The 20039-nt window shown below is 39.7% G+C and overlaps 1 long non-coding RNA gene across 2 annotated transcripts in view; it reads right to left on the bottom strand.

Moving 5' to 3' along the window:
* Positions 1-2260: 2260 nt before the first annotated feature.
* The window catches only part of LOC135296403 (uncharacterized), a 58747-nt gene continuing 40968 nt past the window's right edge, over positions 2261-20039 (bottom strand). The window contains exons 2-4 of one of the 2 annotated variants that reach the window (XR_010358464.1): positions 10230-10328; positions 9219-9325; positions 2261-4683 (exon numbers count right to left, since the gene is read on the bottom strand). This is a non-coding gene — a long non-coding RNA (uncharacterized LOC135296403). The remainder of the gene's footprint in view (positions 4684-9218; positions 9326-10229; positions 10329-20039) is intronic. The other variant, XR_010358465.1, reaches the window with a different exon arrangement.

Genomic DNA, 20039 nt, shown 5'->3' with positions numbered 1-20039 from the left:
GTCCAGACACAGAAAAAATAACTGGGTCTTCAAAAGTACTGGTGTTGCTGCTACTGTTAGAAAGGCTGTTGGTGAGCACACTTCATCAAAGGACATTTCACGTCTGCATCCAAATCCTTCACATTCTGCTGCCAAAGCAATGTCAGCCTGGGTCATATGCCTTCAAGGCAACTTTAACTTGGGAACATTTCTTCAAAAGACACTAAAAATGATTTACATTTTCCTTACTAAATCAGCATTTTTGGTATCATTTGTGTCAGTGCCAACTTCCTCTCATTCTTCACCTGTGTCCTGGCCTCCCTTTCCCCTCCCTTGTGTGCTCCTGAACACCACTTGCATGCCAAGAAACCCATACTGATGAATGCAAACTTTTTGGCTTATCAGAGAAAACTATATTATGCAGCCCCCTATGCAACCTACACTACATTGGCTTACATCTTTCATGAATAGGAATAATTTTTCTGAATATGATACAACCTTTACAAATGGCAAATATCCCAGAATTGGACTTTTTTTATCCATTACATATTTTGACTTAAGCAGTTAATGCCAAGATGACAGGAAGTGGCACACTGTGACCTCTATCCTGACAGGAGGAGGCTGAGACTTGATGCAGAATTTTGGACTTGGAACAAGCTGTGGTGATCATTTCACACTGATCACTGTTCTTTACTGCTGATATTTTCCCTGACTGGTTAACTTTTCCCATCCATGTTAACTTTTCCTCTTCCATCAAGGTAAATTATTAATTCATTTCGTTTTCTTGAGGGCTGTTGGTTTGGTTTGGGGTTGTTTTCCCTTTCCCAGAAACACATTTAAGTCACCTTGCAGCAGTGTGCAGCAGAAATCACAGTACAATTTCAGGAGGAGTTAATGGCAAAAATTGCACATTATTCATGTCCCACAGAATTTGATAATAAGTTATTATTCCTCACCCTCAAAGGGACAAACTGAGCCATGAGAAGTGATTGCTGAGATATCCCAGTGCTTTTGCAGGCACAATGGGGTGAATGTTTCCAGTCTGGCTCAGCATACTGTCTTCACTTACATTTACTGCCAATGCCAAGCACACAACATGAGGGCACTGAAGTCCTTTCAGATGTTGATGACTCACACTCTTTAAATACGTCACATGCTCTGACAAATCCACCTTCCCATAGAAGGCACCAAATGCCATTAGATGAAGCAGATGTTTCTAGGCAACCTGACCATGACCGTGAAGTGACCCTCATCTATTTTGGATTTATCAAATCATCAAAGACTCCTGCTCCTGCCAATAAGACTTGGGACAGGAGACTCAAAGAGGTCATTATATAATGACCAGCTGCCTGAGCCAAGTGAGGCAGAAAATACTGCCAACAGGGGGTTGGGGCTCTTCCTGAGGGAAGAGGAGCCCCCAGGAGCCAAGGGGACACAGAACAGCCAGTGTCCTCTTCTACCAGGGTGCTGACCCACCACATCTGAGAGGAGGGAGCCCAGTGACTGTGGCAGCTATCAACCAGACAGGGACACTGGGCAAAGTGAATGAGTCAGACCAGGAGTCTGTGCAGGAAGACCTTTTTGGGAGCAGGCAGAGATCTGACTGCAGCACAGATCTGAGATCCCTCCAGAAAATCCCATCAGGAAGTCAAGACAGAATGACTCTGAGCAACCTTCAACATTTCTGAGTCAGAAGTGAGGACCTGTTCTGAAATGGAACTCCTTATCCATAGGCAGGGCATGCATGGGTGATAATGGCAACAGAGGCCCTGGGTGCTCTTATGGCCCTGAGAGCATCCTTCCCCTTTTAAAGGGCAGTAAGTACCAAGGTTAACCACAGCCAGCTTCCACAATGCTTCCTTATTGTACACACACCAGAACACAGATAATCACAACCATCTGGAGAGTCGCAGCTCCAGTCAGCCACCTAACATTTCATACTAAGTCAGATACCAGGTATCAACCACAGTGTCAAAAACAGACATTAAAGCACAAAAAGCACTCAGCCTTTGCAATTTCATTCCCAAAAAATCTTGGATCTCCAGATCTACCAATACAACATTTTACCACAGAAAATATATAGCTCACTTACTAAGCAAAGATGCCCGAGCTGCAGCCATGTAAGTACTGATAATGTCAAAATGGCAATGAGGAATACAGAACGGGTAGTACTCCCAGGTGTTTACTCAGTAACCTACCAGGAGTGTTACATAAGAATTATGCTGTGAAACAAGAGGTTGGTGGTGAAACAAGAGGTTGATGGTGAAACAAACAGCTGATAAAGAAGCATTGTAGCAGTTTATTAGAAATGTGGGCTGCGTCAAGCCCTTTTTTCGTAATTACAAAGGGAATGGCTTCTATAGCTATGAGGGAGAAATGAAAGCAGATGACTGAACAGGAAAGACTCTTTATGGAGTACTCAGGCACTAAGAGCTTCTCAGCCAACAGTCTTTTTCAGCTGGAGTGCTATTTTCAAGTCCTTTATACTTTGTTCTCAGAGACTTACACAATCGAAACCTGGAGTTAAGATGATGGTTCCACATCAGGCAAGTAGCTAAAAGCAGTTTTCAATCCCTCTATTAGGCACATTCTTTTTCAAAATGTATTACGCTTCTAGTTTACCAGATATTCACTACAAACAACTCCAAACTATCAGTAGGGAGGAAAATCTTTTGACAGATAGCATATCTTGTTGCCTTTGAGAATTTTATAGTGCTATGGTACCTTACCAGTTCTGGTGTATACAGGGACAGCACCCAAAAAAAAAGGGCAAAATTATCAATTAACTTGGGCAACAGATCCTGAAAAGTGTAAATTTCCTATAACATTAGGACTGCTATTGTCACTGTGGAGGAAGAGTGAGGCTGCCTGGAGCAAGCAACTCCACAGGCTCAGTTGCTCCCCAGGCTCTGGTCTGTATCTCTCCCTGCTTTCTTGCCCTCCCCTCCCAGGGGCAAATCCTGCTGTGGCTGATGATGCCCAGAAGACCAGAGCAGTTTCTTGGAGCAACAGGCAAGAACCACTACGCTGAGTTTGGTGGAAATCTGCTGATGCAAAAGCAGCCTTCAGTGATGCCATGCAGCATGCTGCTGTAGCCCCAGTAATAACTGACTTGGCAAAATTCTTTTCCAGACAATCTAGCTCAAAAATGGCAAACAGACTTTCTTTCTGTGTTGTTTACCTGCTAGGGAGCAGGGAATAAATGAAGCATGCACATGCATGTGCACAACTTTTGTATATTGGGAAAGTTACCTGTCCTTCACTTTCTCATTTATTAAACTCTTACTTTGACAGGTTCTTCCACACATGCTTGGACAATTTTTAGAAGTATCATCAATCTAAGTACAGCTGAGTTGCTCTCTCACCTCCCTATCCAGACTTTGACTGAACAGTTTCTTTTAATAAATGAGTGATATGGCTGGGTGTTATCAACCTACTGTAACATTTAATAGATATTCATAACATATATTAATCATGAGCAAGTTTACAAAGGATTCAATCCTGAAAGGTGTGGAGAACACTTGATTCTCCTTGAAGTCAGTGAAAGCAGAAAGGGTGAGATTTTTGTCCTTCCAGTTCTGCATTACAAAAGCCAGTCTTCTTTCTGGACATTAAAAACATGAGCACAGTTTTCTGAAGCAATGCATGTGCCATATGGTCAGTTTGTTTTACAAGTACCCTGTTCATTGTGGAAAGAAAATCTATTTTTGTTTTAAAATTTTTACTACAAAAAAAAAAAAGAAAGCCTTCCATCAAATTTATCCCAGGTACAGAAGTCTGGTCTTTAGCAGAACTTTCTGCATTGTCCCTGCTTACTTTGAATCATAGCAATCCTGCTTGACCTATAAAGACCCATATAGAAAATGGCAGTGTTCACATTCCTTTCCACATGCAGAACTCAGAAAAATTTCATCAATTAAAAACCAATCAAGTACGTAAGAACAATAACACAGCTTCCTAAAATCTAGCAACCTATTAAAGTGAAATACAGAATTACAATTAAGATTAATGGGAGAAAACCAGAATGAATTTCAATCAGTTCTATTTCAAATGCATACGGGATCCTGTTCATCATTTATAAGAAATTAACAAATCTAACCTCATTACTGTTATTTCTTCCCTATATTGGGATTTTAAAAATAAAGTTCCAATTCCTAACATAAAATAGTAGGTAAAGATAATAAGAATGTTTAATTCTAACAAAATACTGTTTATTGAGATTGTTTTTCATAACAGGAAGATGGTACAGCTGCAATACACATAACTCTGTTCACTAGATATCCACCAATTTTTTTGTTTGTTTACAGATATATTCTTGCCCTGACAGCTGTTCTACCACTTCTTGACATTGTATTGTAATGTTAGATATTCCACAAAAGATTACAAAATATGCCAACCAAATTCTTTATACCACAGAAGATTATGTTCTTTTTCCCAGACAGTATCACAGTTCTGTAGTTCATTTCCATCTTGAAAAATGTGATTTTCAGTACCATCTACAGACTTGCAGCTTGGGTGTGGTAATCTGCTTCTTCACTTTCAAACTGAAGAGGTTACAGGTAAGGTCTTATATCTCTGCAGATTATATTGATCAACAAATATTTTATCTGAGAGGATGTCTTGACTAGTGAGCACCTTCGTCATAAGTGTACTGAGTCATAAGCAGTCAGAAAATCTAAGTGATTTTCCAGTTACTTCATTCTCCTGAAAATTTATGAAATAATTTAAACATGATAAGAAGTATATACTTTCTCTTACATCACCAAAGTTAGTGAAAAATCACTGGAAAGCAATTGTTGTGTCTTAGGAACAGCATTCCCCAATTTAGTACTTTCATCCTCCAGACAAGACTTTCTCAATGCAGACACCACCTGCTTGCTGCCTTCCCCATGCCCTCCCCCTTCCCACTCAGGGGATGGAGTTCAGAGTTCAGAACTGGAGGAACAAAAGGGTGACATTTACAGGCTGAGATAGGAACAATTTACAGGAAACAGCAATGAGATAAGATAATGAACAGTAACAACAGTAACCAACAACATTGATAGCAAAAGGTATAAGACAAAGAAACAATTTAGACAGAAAAATTGCAACAAAATACCAACCTTCCCCCCAAAAATGCCGGTCTCTTACTTCTGCCCCTGGCAAGTGCAAGATAGTGTCGTATAATATTATGCCCCTCCTGGCTACTACTAAATTATTAACCCTATCCTGACCAAACTAGTTCACCAACACAGCTGTTTACTTTTCCAGACAGCATAAGGTTGAACTTCAAATTAGGTACAAGCCTAGGAATGGAATACTTGGGAAGCTGAAGGAGATTACACTACAGCCCCTGACCAGTGTGACTAATTACATTCAAAAATATTTTACTTTTGCTTCTTCTGAAGTTATGCTTTGGGCTCATTTGTTTGCAATATTCTATGATATAATTATGTTTTGCCTCCATAGCACATGATGAAATGTCAAAGTAGATGATACTGTAAACTGGCAGAAAATTTAACAGCCATAAAGAAGATTTTCTTCACCCTCTTCTGGCTTCTATATGTAAATGTCTCCTTGTCTCCTTCAACACAATCTAGGATATTTTAGGGGTTCTTTACCTCTGGACTTGCTTTCAAATCTCATTATGCAAATCTAGTATGTGACACACAAGCCAAAAAAAATATATATATTCAAGTTATTAAATGAAAAACCTGAATTATTTCCAAACAGGAGTTAGATACCCAGTAATGGAAATTAGAACTGTTAACTGAGAATCAATTTTCCAGCTGTCAGTTTAACAAACAACAATGAAAGTTTTTCATCAACTCAGTTGGCTACCTGACATTTCTTTCAACAAGAAGCATTCTTCCCATGACAGGTTATTGGGAGGAGGCATGACAAACGCCATATACACGAGTAGAACGCCTGTAATGGGAGAAATCCTGCTAGCAACAGCCCCTGGAAGATCCCAGCCCTGACGCCCTGCAAATGGATCAAGCAGGAAGTAGAAGGTATCCAGCGCTGAGTGAAAAGAGAAAATGGGGGAACTGTAGTCACAGTGAGCGGAAAAAAACAGATGGTGCCAGTAGGCTGTAGGATTCTGATTTTGGTTTGTAATTACAACTGGCAATCATTTTGAACCACTGCTGCTTTTTTTTATTATTCCACTTTGATTGCAATTACCAGCCAAAATCAACAATCCTAGCAATAGAGCTCAGAGTTTTCTGATGAAATGGTTAAACGCCCAAGTGTTTGCACCTAGACCTTACAAACCTGCAATTTAACAGGAAAACTTATTAACAAGAAAACTTTTTGGATCATAAGTTGTATGCCAATGTATTCCTAGCCTAGAACCTTGAGAGTAAGAAGATTACAGTGAGGACAGTTGAAACTTTCTTTTGGAAGTTGAATTACAGTCAGCAAAGGCAACACTCACCTAAGTGCAAACAATTTTATGTACTGTTTTGCTGTAGAGCATAGTTTAAGGCAAATGAGTGTCTCAAGATGAACCAAAGCCTGAGGTTTTCCAAAGCAGTAACATTTTTTGAAAATACCATGTTGATTTCTATCTCACTGGAAATTGTGCTGTGTATACAATAAAACTCATCAAATTTCATAAGCATTTTCAAGCAGGGCAGGGGTATTTTGAAGTCTACCTACTATTCTCAGCCAACACCACAGGCTCACACAGGATGTAAAAAATCCATTTTGAGCACGTGAGAGGTGATCATGAGCATGTAAGTGGAAATCAAGTCAACTTACTCTCTTTTTTCTGCTAAATAACATCTTTCACCTCACAGTTGCTTTTGAGAAGAAATCTCATCTTGAAAGGAAAACAAGAACAGACTCAGAAAAAAGTTATAGAAAACCATACCTCGAGTACATCTAATCCTTCTCCTCACTGAACTGTACTCAAGCCATGCCTGACAGACAAGTTCTTCATGTGGAGATTCCACAATCTTTCACAGATTGTGCTAAAGCTTTCCTGTCTTTACTCCCATTATATTATTCCTAACTTTCAGCAGGAATCCTCATTACACCAGTTAAAGCCTGTAATTTCTCATTCTATCAGTAGAATGTGAAAGGAACAGTTTTCCTCCCTCCTTTGAGTTGTGCAAAGACTGTTATGTTTCCTGCTAGTGTTTTTCATTCTTTACTTAACCATCCCAATTTCTTAAGCCTTTCTTTATAAATCACATTTTCTGCTCCTACAATTGTTGTTTTCAGCAATCTCTCCAGTTGAGCCAGGTATTTGTTAAAAGTTAGTACTCAAAACTGGAAATAATATTCTAAATAAACCTTTACCAAGACTTTATAGACCAGAAGATGATTTCAAATACCCTACAGGTAATACTCCTGTGTAACCAACCTATTAACTCACAATAAAATTACTTTTTTCTTATCCTGTTCAGTAGGTGATTCACTGTGACGGGAGATTCAGCCTAACCTCTTATTCTCCAGTGAGGAGGATACTCAATTATCCAGCCTCTTATTCTCTCTCTCTGTGGGTGTAAGAAGATTATTCCTGTCCAAGCATAATATCTTGAAATTCTTCTTGTCGAACTGCTGCCTTAGACTGCATCTTTAATGTGTAAAACTCTTTCTCAAGACTAATCCTGTCCTACAGTATGCTCCTTAAATGTTGATATCTTATGAAAGTTCACAAAAAACACTGAAAAGTGAGAGTGAGCTTTAAAAACTTTTTTAAATGCAGTTTTCCAAAGAGAGTGCAACTAGTCTTATTATAATCTGTAGAGTGCTTTCTTAGCTAGTTTATGAAATGTCATGAGAGATAAAATCAGAATTTGTCAGGAGAAAGCAGCATGTCATAGCCTGTTTCTTTCTTATCTATAAGGGTAGTTATTATTTGGTTCCAGAAGGAAATTAGACAACTGACATAACCTGATTTCAGAAAATCTGTAATGGCTGTCAATTCATCTCCTCATCATCCTCTAGATCTTTAACGATACTTTGAATATTTGTTCCAGTATTACTGCAGAAACTAAAGCCTAGCAGACTAAAGCATTGATTCAAACAGCTGGTGTAAGTACAAGGTACATCATGGTACTTTTGAGTGCAATTCTGGTCAGCTGGAGTGAGTAGGTGCACAGCAGTCTGACTTGCAGCAGCCACTGGCATTTAGGGTTTGTACTGGAGCTCATGATGGTAAATATTCACAAGTGGAATGAGAGTTGGGATCATGTTACTTGCCAAGAAGAGCCACCATCAAAGACATCAGAAAAGCAGACAGCACTCCAATGTATGTCACAGCACCTCCCTTCTTCTCTTCATGTGCACATTGGAGGTCAAATGTAGACTGAAAAGTGGGGTAATGATGCATTTGGTGAGTTACTGCATCCTGCACCTTGTGAGACATCCCACCCTGTTGTGCCTACCTACAGCTGCCCTTGCTGCACCTGCTGATGGCTGTCAGCCTGCCTTTGCCCAAAGCCCCAGGCAGACCTAAAGGTGGACCAAATGGCTCCTTTGCTCTCCAGTTTCTTCTCAGTTCCTCATTCTGTAAATAACAAAATATCTCTCTCCAACATGCCTCTCCCCTTCTCTGAGCAATGCAATTGGAGCTGTGTCAGAGCAACTAGTCCTTTCTTTGCTCTGATTGAATAATAATGAAAGGATGGGAAACAAAGACTAGGAGCTTTTGAGATTAATCCCCCTTCTGTTCTCAGCTGTCAGACTTACTTATTTTTTTCTTTTTTCAGCTAAATCAGGTCATTATACTACAAATCTTTACTCTGAATGAAAGATTAAACTCAGGTATTTTATTTTCATCAGGGCATAATATTCAGCACAGAATAATTTGCTAGAGTTTCATCTGGATATTTGTATGGGGCCTCCTATCAAATTCCACTAAAACCTTACTGACTCTTTCAATTTTTTTTAATTCCTTAGGATCTTACTGTAGTAGACCCTTGGCAAATGGAATCTTTCACTCAGTTGAAAGATACTTATCTCTACATCTGAGATGTCATGTTTTCATGAAGCCTCTTTAAACAATCAAAAAAATGAAAAGGTCTTCAGGGTTACCTTGTAATAAAAACAGTAATAGAAAAGAAAAAATCTATAACGTAAGTGTTTGTCCTTGACATAGTTTTTTGGGTCGTTTTTTTCTTTTTTGTTTGTTTTTTTTTTTTTTTACAATGAGAAGGGAAAAAAGAGGAAGGGGAAAAAAAGAAGCAGTAAACAAGAAAAGGCTTTCAGACTACATTTAACTGCTTTGAAGCCAACAATAAACTTACCACAGTTAAACCAGAAGGTCAACAAGGCATAAGGTCATCAAAACCAAGGCTCATTGAGCCAGTGTGTTTGGATAGATGCCATTTCCACTTTGTCAGTATGAAGAGTGCTGTATTGAACAGAGAGAACAGAGCTCATGCTGACATAAAATTAGAACCAAAAAACATCAGGTCTATTGTGATGATCTCATGAGGAGCAGACAGGTTTGCTATGCATTAGTAAACTCTCTGGTGCGACTATCGAATCTACCTTGATGTTTTTTAGTTTACTGATTACTTTATTGATAGTGTCTTTTTTAAAAAGACATTATCACGCATGGAATGTATTGTCCCAACTGAGAAAAACTGGCTTTATGCCACTTCTGCTCTATCCAAAATCGACCCAACAGTAGCTTTGGGATTTAATTTAAACAGAGAGAGAAAAAGCATGACAAAAGCATAGGGCATAACAACCCAACATGAGCCTCTGCTAACACACAAATTTTTGCTGCTGCAACAAATCAGAATATATCTAGACTTCAACTTTCTGTTCATGTTTTGCTTTGTTTTCACTTTAAAAAAATATTCTCAATTTAGAAGTAAAATACTACTATAAAATTCTTCTCCAAAGCTAATAAAAGACAACGGGACTGATTGATGTTTGGAGCCCTTGAAAAGTTATGCCTTATATTAATTCCTAAAAATATTTATGAAGCATTTCAGGTTACTTCTCCCAGAGGTATCAGATTTTCATGATATACAGGTCATGGGAAGAGTTCATATCAGAATAGGTCCTGCAAAGGCTATTTTGTTGATTCCTTTACGAATGGATAGCATTTCAGACATATTTTTAGTATATGCAGTGCAAAGCTAAGTTTAGTCCTTGTGCTCTGTGATACAGGCAGTCCATTGACTTTGGGCAGGAGAATCCTAATGAGAATTGCCAGAAATACTGCTTGGATCAGCAGTGGCACTAACAAGTCGGAAAGGTACAAGGCAAGCAGTGTCCTCTGAACGTGGAAATTTATAACTCACCTCTTCAGGTTACTCATGTCTTGTCTGATTAATATCCTTCTCGGGTGTTTTTCAGTTTCCTCCTTTGTTTGAGCTTAGTTTCTCTTGCATGTATCACTGCTGGGAAACAAAAATATTCTATCATGAGAAACATGCAACTAGAAAATGCAACAAGTATAATGTTCCAGTGACAGCAGTGGCAAAGATTTACTCAAAGGATGATGCTGAGCAGGGACTGGAGATTCAACCATGGTGCCTCAAAGCCACTGCTCAGGTAGGACTGGGGAAAGCCTTCCACACAGGCTACCAGCAGGCATGATCCGAAAAAGACAAAACAGATTTTACATCCAAAGAAGTGAGGGTCTTTTTCACCAGTAAGTGAGTGAACCACAGAGAGGAATAAGTGAGGAAGCCAGGATGGGGACCTGAGCACCTGGGTCTAGTGGAACGTGTCCCTGCCCATGGCAGGGGGATTGGAACAAGATGATCTTTAAGGTCCTTTTCAAGTCAAAATACTCTATGATTTTGTATTACTTTGAGCTGGCTAAAAGCCACCTAAGATGTCCTGAACCTGAATAAGCCCTCTTTGGTTAGAGCAAGAGCAGGTTGCCCTGTTTATGTCCTATAGGCATATCTAGGGACAGTTCTGACACATTTCAAGGCAATTGCAGTTTCAAATGTACCCTAGAGAGCACTAAATTGCAGTGATATTAACAAACAGCCCACCAAGCTCTGAAATCTTATAGAAACCTGGGGGATGTGTGGACCTAACAAACTTCCTTGTCTTTGAACATATCAGGCAGGCAGGCAAACACGATGCCACTATCAAAAATGCCGAATCAAATTTAAACACTACTGAAAACTTCATAAAAGTCAGTGAAGAAATCTTTCTTCTGTTTACTATTAATGATTGCAAGATAACCTTTATTTATAGTGCCTTGGGGACTTATTCAATAGGATGTAGTGACACTGATGAGAAGGATTATTTATTGTTTATACAGTTGCTTAAAGATGAAGGCTCTGCATAAATACTCTGGAAAGTATAATTCCATGAAAAAAGCTTTTCGTAATGCATCAAAATACTTCCTGCATTAAAGTTATTCTGGACTCACTCTTTGCATCACAAGCCACATTTGCAATGCTCAGAAGGCCTGGCTGTATCCTTTATCACACAGCATCTAATATGCAGTCAATGTAAGAAAATCATAGTTTCTATCTGATATTCATGTAGTGCCAATAATATGCAAGGCATATTGACATCTTTTGAAAAAACAAGGAAACTGTGGGCTTGTTTGAAAAAGAAAGTTTCAAAAAATACATTAATGGGCCATAGAACTTGCATTCAGAAGTGATAAAATGGTATGATAAGGACTACATGAGCAACAAAAACCTTCCCATTTCGTGTAAGCACATTAAAATGTTATTATTAGGTTGTGCCTAAGCTCAGAAATATCTTAAGTAATGAAAGACATATTTTTGTTCATCATTTCCAAAACAAATGTAAAAAGAAATTTTCTGCACCCAAGAGGTCAGACAATACTGAACACAGTGCAAAACCTCTGGTTATCACCTTCAGCTCTTACTCTTCCATTCTTGTCACTAGTACCCCAAGAAAATACATTGATCAAAGGATAGTTTCCACCACTTCTGTTCTCACTTTACACCAAGACCACCAACAATAATGATTTAGTGATCAGGTAGATGTGTGAACTATTCATATGACCTGTAACACAATAATTCAAACCAGAAACCACTCACACTGGAAGGAGCTGCTGTTTGGTCCATGAGCCCTTTTGTCTTGTGTTCTGTGAATGAGGCTTCTGTGAAAATTTGACTTATTTAATTCCTTTATGTCTACTGAATATGAATTTTTATATATTTGAAGACTGTTACACCAAACACAACTGAAATAATTCTCCATCATGTTTCTTTTTCCTCTAAGCTCCAGGTCCCAGAGTCAAACTTTTCCCAGAGGTAATGTGCTGTCTAAGATACTTTTCAATGAATCAGTAACTTCTGCATCTCTAGGGGTTGATTTTAAACACGTAAAATAAATCTAAATGGGTATCTCAGGTGGCACCCATTCCTCTGTGTTCACTGCAGAGCTGGCCACTCAGACCAGGCACTGACTTCTGGTGTCCAGCATCAGGGAAACTGAGTGCCACCATCTCTGGGCTCAGCTGAACTAAGCTAGCGCAGTACTTAGCCCATAACCTATTACCGTTTCAGAAACTAAAATTTTGGGAATGTGAAATGCTGTCTTTCTGAAGCCAGTAAATTAATCATAAAATCATAGAATGTTTAGGAGTTGCTATGGTTTTAAAGATCACCTGGTCCCAACCTCGCTGCCATGCGCAGGGACATTTCCCACTTGACCAAGTTGCTCAAGGCTTTATCCAGCCTGGCTTTGAATACCACCAGTGTTGGGGCATCTGCAATCTCCCTGGGTTCAGAGAGGTTTAGACCTGTTCCAGTGTCTGAACACACCTCACAGTGAAAAATTTTTATCTTGTTTTTAATGGAGGATTTGGAGAAAAAATGTCTTTATCTTGTGGGAGTCATGGGAACAGAACAAAGAGCCTTTTTGCCTTTTTCTATGGAAAGCAATCCTCAGTGATATAACTCCTCAGAAATTTTTTGTATTCTGAAAAAGATTTTCTGTTAAACTTTTCTGGGCAAATCCATCTGGGGTGTATTAAGACAAATCTAGTTATACTGATCTATTACTTCTGTCTGAGCACTTAGTTTTCTTCAATTTAAAAACAACATAAGGGAGTAGGAAAATCTTTAAGCAATGAGACATGACATACTATACCATGCTGTACTGTTGATTAATGTGTATCCCAGGTGGATGGGGAGTAAGATAAGTGCCTACACCATATGTGGTGAGTGCATTAATCAATATTAACGTGTATTAACAGGTACAAAGAGAGGGTACTGAAGAAGAGCCAGTTTTGGAGCACAATCCTGCTGTGATGGCAATGGGGGATTGAATCTTGTTGACACGAGGAGTCAGCCTGACCTCTGAGACTGTGATCTTAGAAAAGCACATGCATTTGATAGACTCCATACCACAGGATGTTGCAGAAGCTGAAAGTTTACATGTATCCAAGGAGAGTCAGGACAAGTTCATGGATCAGAAATTTTTTCAGGCTGTAAATTCAAATAAATATCTCCAGGTCAGGAAGTCTCTGAGTTGCAAATTATTGGAAGCAGAGGGAGTGCCTAAGGAAGTATCACGTACTGTTCACCCTGTTTTTATCTTCTTTTCTAAATACCTTCTTATGATGGCCATCAGGGACTGGGCAAAGAGCTAGAGAGCCATGTGGTACAACCTCATTCAGTGCTCTTATAGCCTGGTGGTTTATGTCCTAAAGTTACAGCATACAGTGAGTCCTCCTTAAATCTGTGCAAGTTGTTCGATGTTCAGACCGGAGCAGTGTCTGCAGCTGCATGCACGCCTCCACTGATCCACTGAACAGCATCAGAACTCAGGTAACTGCCTCACTGCAAACACTGGCAGGAATTCAGCATGGTCTTCTACTGCAGAGACCTGGTGCCACCAAATCTCTCTGCCAGTGATGCAGCATCTCCCGTGTCAAAGCTCTGGTGAGGTACCAAGCCTTGAGAGATACTGCCTGGCTGCAGGTGGAAAATCAGCCAAGACACAGAAGTCGGTGCAGTATGGGACACTTTAGGAAACCCACAGCACCACTGCTCCACACACAGGAGAGGACTGGGATTTTCAGGAATGAGGCAACAGCTTTTGCTCTCTGTTGAGTTCAGAAACATCCCCATTTTCCACCCTGCCAGACAGAGACCTTACAACACAACTGCCACATTAGGGAAACCAAAGAAACAGCAATAACATATTGCTTATTGGAGCATATTAACATGCCCCACAGTAGTCTCATTATGACTGTTAAACTTTTACCTAAGATACTGAATTAAAAGCCTTTTTTATTTATGACCTCCTCTCTAGAATGTGTTACTTCCAGCTCTTCCTACCAGCACAAGAACCAGAGTGGTTCAACAGCCCAACAGCCAAACAATGCTGACAACTGCCTACTTTCAAATTAAATTAAGCTTCTCTAATGTTTCTAATTTAATGTATTAATGCACATGATAAAAGCAAAGATTTTAGGTTGGCTTTTGTCTGATTTGTGTAGTCCTGTGTTTCAAAATCTTTTTTGAGATGCTGAAGTGGCATTTAAATTACAATTTCAACGGCTCAGTTAGCTAACATATTTGGATGCTGCTCCTTTTCCATCACTATAATTTTGAATTTAAAGAACCTTCTATTTTAAAGGTGAAGAACTCTAAAAATTGCACATGGCAGTAAAACATCTCAGCTATGTTTCATCCTTTGTCTCCATTCTAGGCAATATGAGGGAGCATCTGTACCTTGCATCCAGCTATTAGGATCTGTCCCTGTGTTGATCAATAAAGACCTCACGACTTTACTCTACACTTCAGTTCCAAGCCTCAACTACTCAGTAGACAGCCTGTAATTTCAGCAAGGGAAGAGAGCGCCTGCAGGTGTTGAATTAATGCACCATGAAAGCAGAACTCTGCTGTGTTGCAATGGAGTTAAAATCAGGCTTCTCTGCTATTGCTGGCAGTATTCAGCTCCCAGTATATTTCTGACTTTGGATACATAGGCTACCCAGTAATTTTGTCACATCTTGAAAATAGAGCAGAGATAAAAATCCATTAGAGTCTTACAGCCATAAGTCATATTTACCATTTGCTAACAGGCTATTGTGTTGTGAGAGGAAACTGCTGCTCCAGTCCCATCACAGAAAGTTTCTTTTGTCTCACTAAAACTTTCAGAAAGAAACTCGAAACTAAAAAAAGTCACTGATTTCTTAGGAAAAGAATATAGATTGTGATGTTAAACAGAAAAATACCCTCAGTAAAAGTCAACCTTTGAGAAAAAATGTATTTTGAAAGAAGGTGTTTTAATTATAAATTTTTGTTAATTTTAAATTCAGAGCTGAAACATTGTACCAAGTATTTTCACTGCCACTGCTCCCACTAAGTTTGGATGAGAAAATTAACATAGGCAGTGAAGAAAATCCATCATCAATGCAGCTGTTTTTGAAGCAGACACCTGCTCAGCTATGCCTCTGTGGGTCACATCTAGTTGCCAGTCCATATGTGTGACATTTCTGAGGCCAGATTGCAGCTTCATCTCCCAGTACCTCAGTAAAGCTGAGGAAATTTAGATGTCTCACTAAGGCCATGTTGACACCTGTCTCTGCTCCTAACCTGTACCACTGAGCCACCCCATGGGGAGAAAGAGGAAAACCTTCAGTACTGAGGTGGAGATGAAGACGTCTGCTCAGTATTTTGAGTACAGCTGCTCTGTTCCCCAGAGCAAGTTTGAAAGTCCTGAGTAGTGCCAGTCATCAAGGTGAGGTGATGTAGGCAGCTGCCTCAGGCAGCAGGCTGCCAGGTGGAAATCAGCCTTTGCTGTGACTACAGCTGGAAACATGAAGGGCAGTAGCTGCTTCTGGGTGGAATGAGGAGACTTATTCAAGAAACAGCTACCATTCCCCTCTTCCTCTCAGCAACGATAAATCAGGCTCCTCAAGGGTCTCCCTCTATTTTCTCCACCTTAGTTTTACTTCTCTCAATGCTATGAAATCTTAAATACAAAGAAACAGACTCTCCCCAGGTAACTGCTACAGATTTTGATGTCCCAGTGAGTGATTCAGCTTATGCCACCTGTGACCTTCTGCAAAGCCAGGCCAGGCCAAATGTTCTAGTTAACAGATCTACTCATTGTGTCAGTCCCCTAATATGCACCAGAGTTCACAGCCTTCTACAGTCAGAACAGTGCAGACTGGAAGTGGTCTCCCAAGGTCACCTTGTTCAACAAGGTGAAGCAGGGCCACCACAAGCACTAGTCCAGGTTTGCCCACTGAGAGCAAATATCCAACAGCAGAGATCACACAATCTTTCTAAGCAACCTGTTCCAGTGTGGTACTTATGGCACAAGTTTTTTCCTAATGACAAACCTTAATGCAGTCTCTCCCTGCTGCCCCTGGTTGTATGATCTACCATTGTCAAGCACTGCAGTTGTATCATCCTTGTGACTGGCCTCCAATCTACCTTGGTCTAGGTGCAACATCACCAGCGTGGACTGGGGAGGAGTTATTTTCCTTAGTCTACCCACCACACTCCTTCCAACATACTCTGCATGATGTGCCTCCCTTTCAATGAGGCTGCATTGTCACCTCCTATTCATTTTGCTATCCACCCAGTCCTTTTCAGCAATTACCACTTGGCCAGTCAGCTCTCAGTATTATTGGTAAGCTTATTTTAAGCAGAGGAGCAGATCAGGAATAAAAATATGCAAAACACATCCATACAAGTTCAAAAATAACGTGTTCAGTTCCCATTACCCACTTGTTCTCCCTTCTGTATTCACACTGCCCACACTAGGCTCTGCCCCATGTTATTATTAAATTCAGCTGTCGGAACTGCCAGTACCAAAGCATTCACAGACACTTTTAAAAACAGGCTTAAAATCATGATGTTCCAAATGTAAATGGAACAACTACTATTGGTTTGATCATTATTTATACATGTTCATATGGCCAGAGTGTATGTAGGCAGGGCAGGGAAAAGATTCCTCAGTATATTTCTCTGCTATGTCCACACCAGCAAGAAGCGCAGCCCAATAAAGAGGGATTTTTTGAGTGAAACAGTGCTGAAGACTCAGCTGACACTTTACCAGAATTTCAGGGCATTTTATTTGTGACTAGCTACAGTCTATTCCTATGGATTTGATCAGCCATGAACAAAGTGAATTAGGTATAAAGTGAGAGCACATCTTTCATTTTACTTTCATTTACTCCAAGATGTCTCTACAATGTGAACCTTTATTGTAAACTGTAAAGATTATGATTTGTGTTCCAGAGGTACTCTCCTGATTTCAACTAAAATGCTAATGCAGAGATACATGAGTTTCTTCTTTGTGCACTTCCTGACCCTACTCCTTGTGTCTCAATAGCAAGAGAAATACAATCATTTATATTGGAAAGCACCTTAACCTATCACTTTAACCTTTAACCTATCACTACCAAGTCCACCACTAAACCATGTCCCGAAGTGCCACATCTACACATCTTTTAAATACTTCCTGGGATGGTTACTCCACCTCAGGGCAGCCTGTTAAGGGAAAGGAGAAAGGCAGGTATTGCGTGAAAAATACTTGTGGTAGAACACAGGCATTCTGACTGAAAATAATATCTCATGTCTATCAATGTGTGTTTCATTTTACTTTTCCTGACTTGAGCTTTTTTGAGCTCAATTAGTAATTTTGCATCATTTAAACAGAAACAAAACAGATAAGAATATTAAATATTATATGAAATCACTTACTCTGAGGTCCTGAAAATCACTGTTATTACAAGAAAATTTCAGATGTTCAATATCATTTTTCTTTACCTCATGCCTTCAGTTGATGAACCACTATTGTTTCCTTCTCTGTCTCACATCTTTCATTGCCTCTTTTTTACAGCGTGTATCCATGCAAACTTACATCCTTGAAGCATTTGAAGGTTGCTCAGTTTATTTACATCCAGTAGTACATTAATACTTTCCACTGTGCAATATGAGGTCTTAGCTAATCCTTGGACACTAATTTAGTTGAATAGGATAGTTACAACCCTCTGTCATTGCTAAAGTTAATGATCTGATACTTTACAAGATGAGACATTTCAAATGAAACTGATTGTATTAATAGTTTTATTGAGCAATATTAACAGAAGTGTGTTGTTTCATAGTGTCCCCAAGCAAAGCCTTTATTGGCACATTAATGGTGACATAATGCCCAAATCCATAGTAAGAGACACATTTTATTTCTATAAAATACAATTATGGGTAGCCTAAAATTAAATTTCTAAAATTAGAAACAGAACCATCCCACTCCACTTGAAAGCCCTGTCTTCTATGGGAATGTATGGGTAACTGCTGCATGCAAATCACCCCATTGTAATGACAGATTCTCTGTTTCCATCTGTCTGTGCTAGAGAAGAAGAATATCTGGTGGAAATGGATTAATTAATTTGCTTCTGAGGTACTGAAGTATCTGGGATCCCATTTGATATTAGGAAGAGGGGAAGGTAGCCAGCATCTTGAAAAATAAAAGTTTTTCAAAGAAGTGATATTAGAGCATTTCAAGTCCATGTGATGAGTGTTGAAGAACACCTGGTGAGGAAGGTAAGAGGGAAGGGAACTGAGAAGAGCAGGTATACTCTACTTGAGAGAGTCAAAATAGGCCAGTTTCACAGTCATAATTTACAGCTGTTGAAAAGCAACTCGCACCTTACTTACTATTTCAGTCTCTGGACCTAAAAGGACTTATTCAAGCCAAAGGTTTTCTCAGCTAGAGGAATGCTGCACTGGCCCTCATGCATATCAAAGGATCAGTTTCTCACATAGGTCATAGCCCAAATTCAAAACCAAACTTTTCTTCTCACAATGGCCACATCATTTAGGTCAAGTTGAATGCCAAGTATAATTGTAAAATTGCAGAATTCTCAATTTTAACATTTTGTCCATGTCAGACTGCCAAGTGATCCAACCTGTGTTTCCAACTCATATATACAGGCTGCATATCATCATAAACAGCTATGGTCAATCAACTAATGCCATATAATTTGCAGCAGGTGCAATAAGGTTGTCTGGCACCGTTAAAGGTGTACTGACAATGAGAGAGCATCTTTGTGACATTACTTTAATAACCCAAACAACAGAAAGCAGAAGACAGTACAGTTCAACAAAATTTTTCATCTCCACCTGCCCTCAGCATTAGGTGTATTCACCTACTGTGATACATCCAGGGAAGAAAACTAAGGTCATGTATGATATAATAAAATAATGAATTCTTCCTGCAAAGTGCTATGTCAGACCAGCACTCAGAGGGTTCTACCTAAGGTGCTGTGTTTGTTTTTCTTTGCCAATGGCATTTGTTTATCTCTACTGAAAGCAACCTGAATTGCACATCACTCCCTCAGTGTTAGACCCCACAGTAGTCACAAGTTGTATTAGAGGCAAACACACCAAGCAGTCTGATTACCACAGAATCATAGTATTGGGCTTGAGTTGGAAGGTAATCTTGAACTTCATCTATGTCCAATCTCCTTGCCATGGGACACTTTCCAGTTGATCAGGTTGCTCAAAGCCCCATCCAGTCTGGTCTTGAACACTTTGGGAATGGGGCATCCACAAATCTGGGCAACTGGTACCAGTGTCTCACTACCCTCACAATAAAGAATCTCTTTCTAATCTACATTTACTCTATCACTCCAAAGAGATATTTTAGATGAGCTTTGAACCTTGCAGCAATGGTCAAAACTGTGGCTTGCAAGGGTTTGAAGTTTTCATCTTGTCATCTTTTATATTTTTTTCAAACAAAAGTGTCAGCCAGTCTGTGGGATGCGGAGAGTGTGCCCATAACCCACTGAAGCAAAAGGCTTCTAGGGCATTGCCTTGGAGGCGTAGGACTCTATGAGACCATCTCGGCAGCCTTTAGTTACATTGAGTTCTGGCACCCTGCTAGATCAACAAATAGAAAAGGCAATAAAGATCATCCCAACTAATAGAGTAAAGAAGCCTACATGGCAAACACTTCTGCCATTTCTTCTGTGTTTTGCTGCTTTCTCCCCAGGTACAAATGATTTTCTGTGCCTACAATTTTCAAGAGAGAGCGTTGGAAACTGTGTATGATGCAGCAAAGCTTGACAGCAACCCAGCAAGGTGGGCAGCTGAAAAAGGAGGCAGAGGCAATCAGGGGGGAACTGCAGACAATTGTTCCAC

The sequence above is a fragment of the Passer domesticus genome, chromosome 3 (genome assembly GCF_036417665.1).
Source record: "Passer domesticus isolate bPasDom1 chromosome 3, bPasDom1.hap1, whole genome shotgun sequence".
Taxonomy (NCBI): Eukaryota; Metazoa; Chordata; class Aves; order Passeriformes; family Passeridae; genus Passer; species Passer domesticus.
This window is presented reverse-complemented; position numbering and strand designations above follow the sequence as displayed.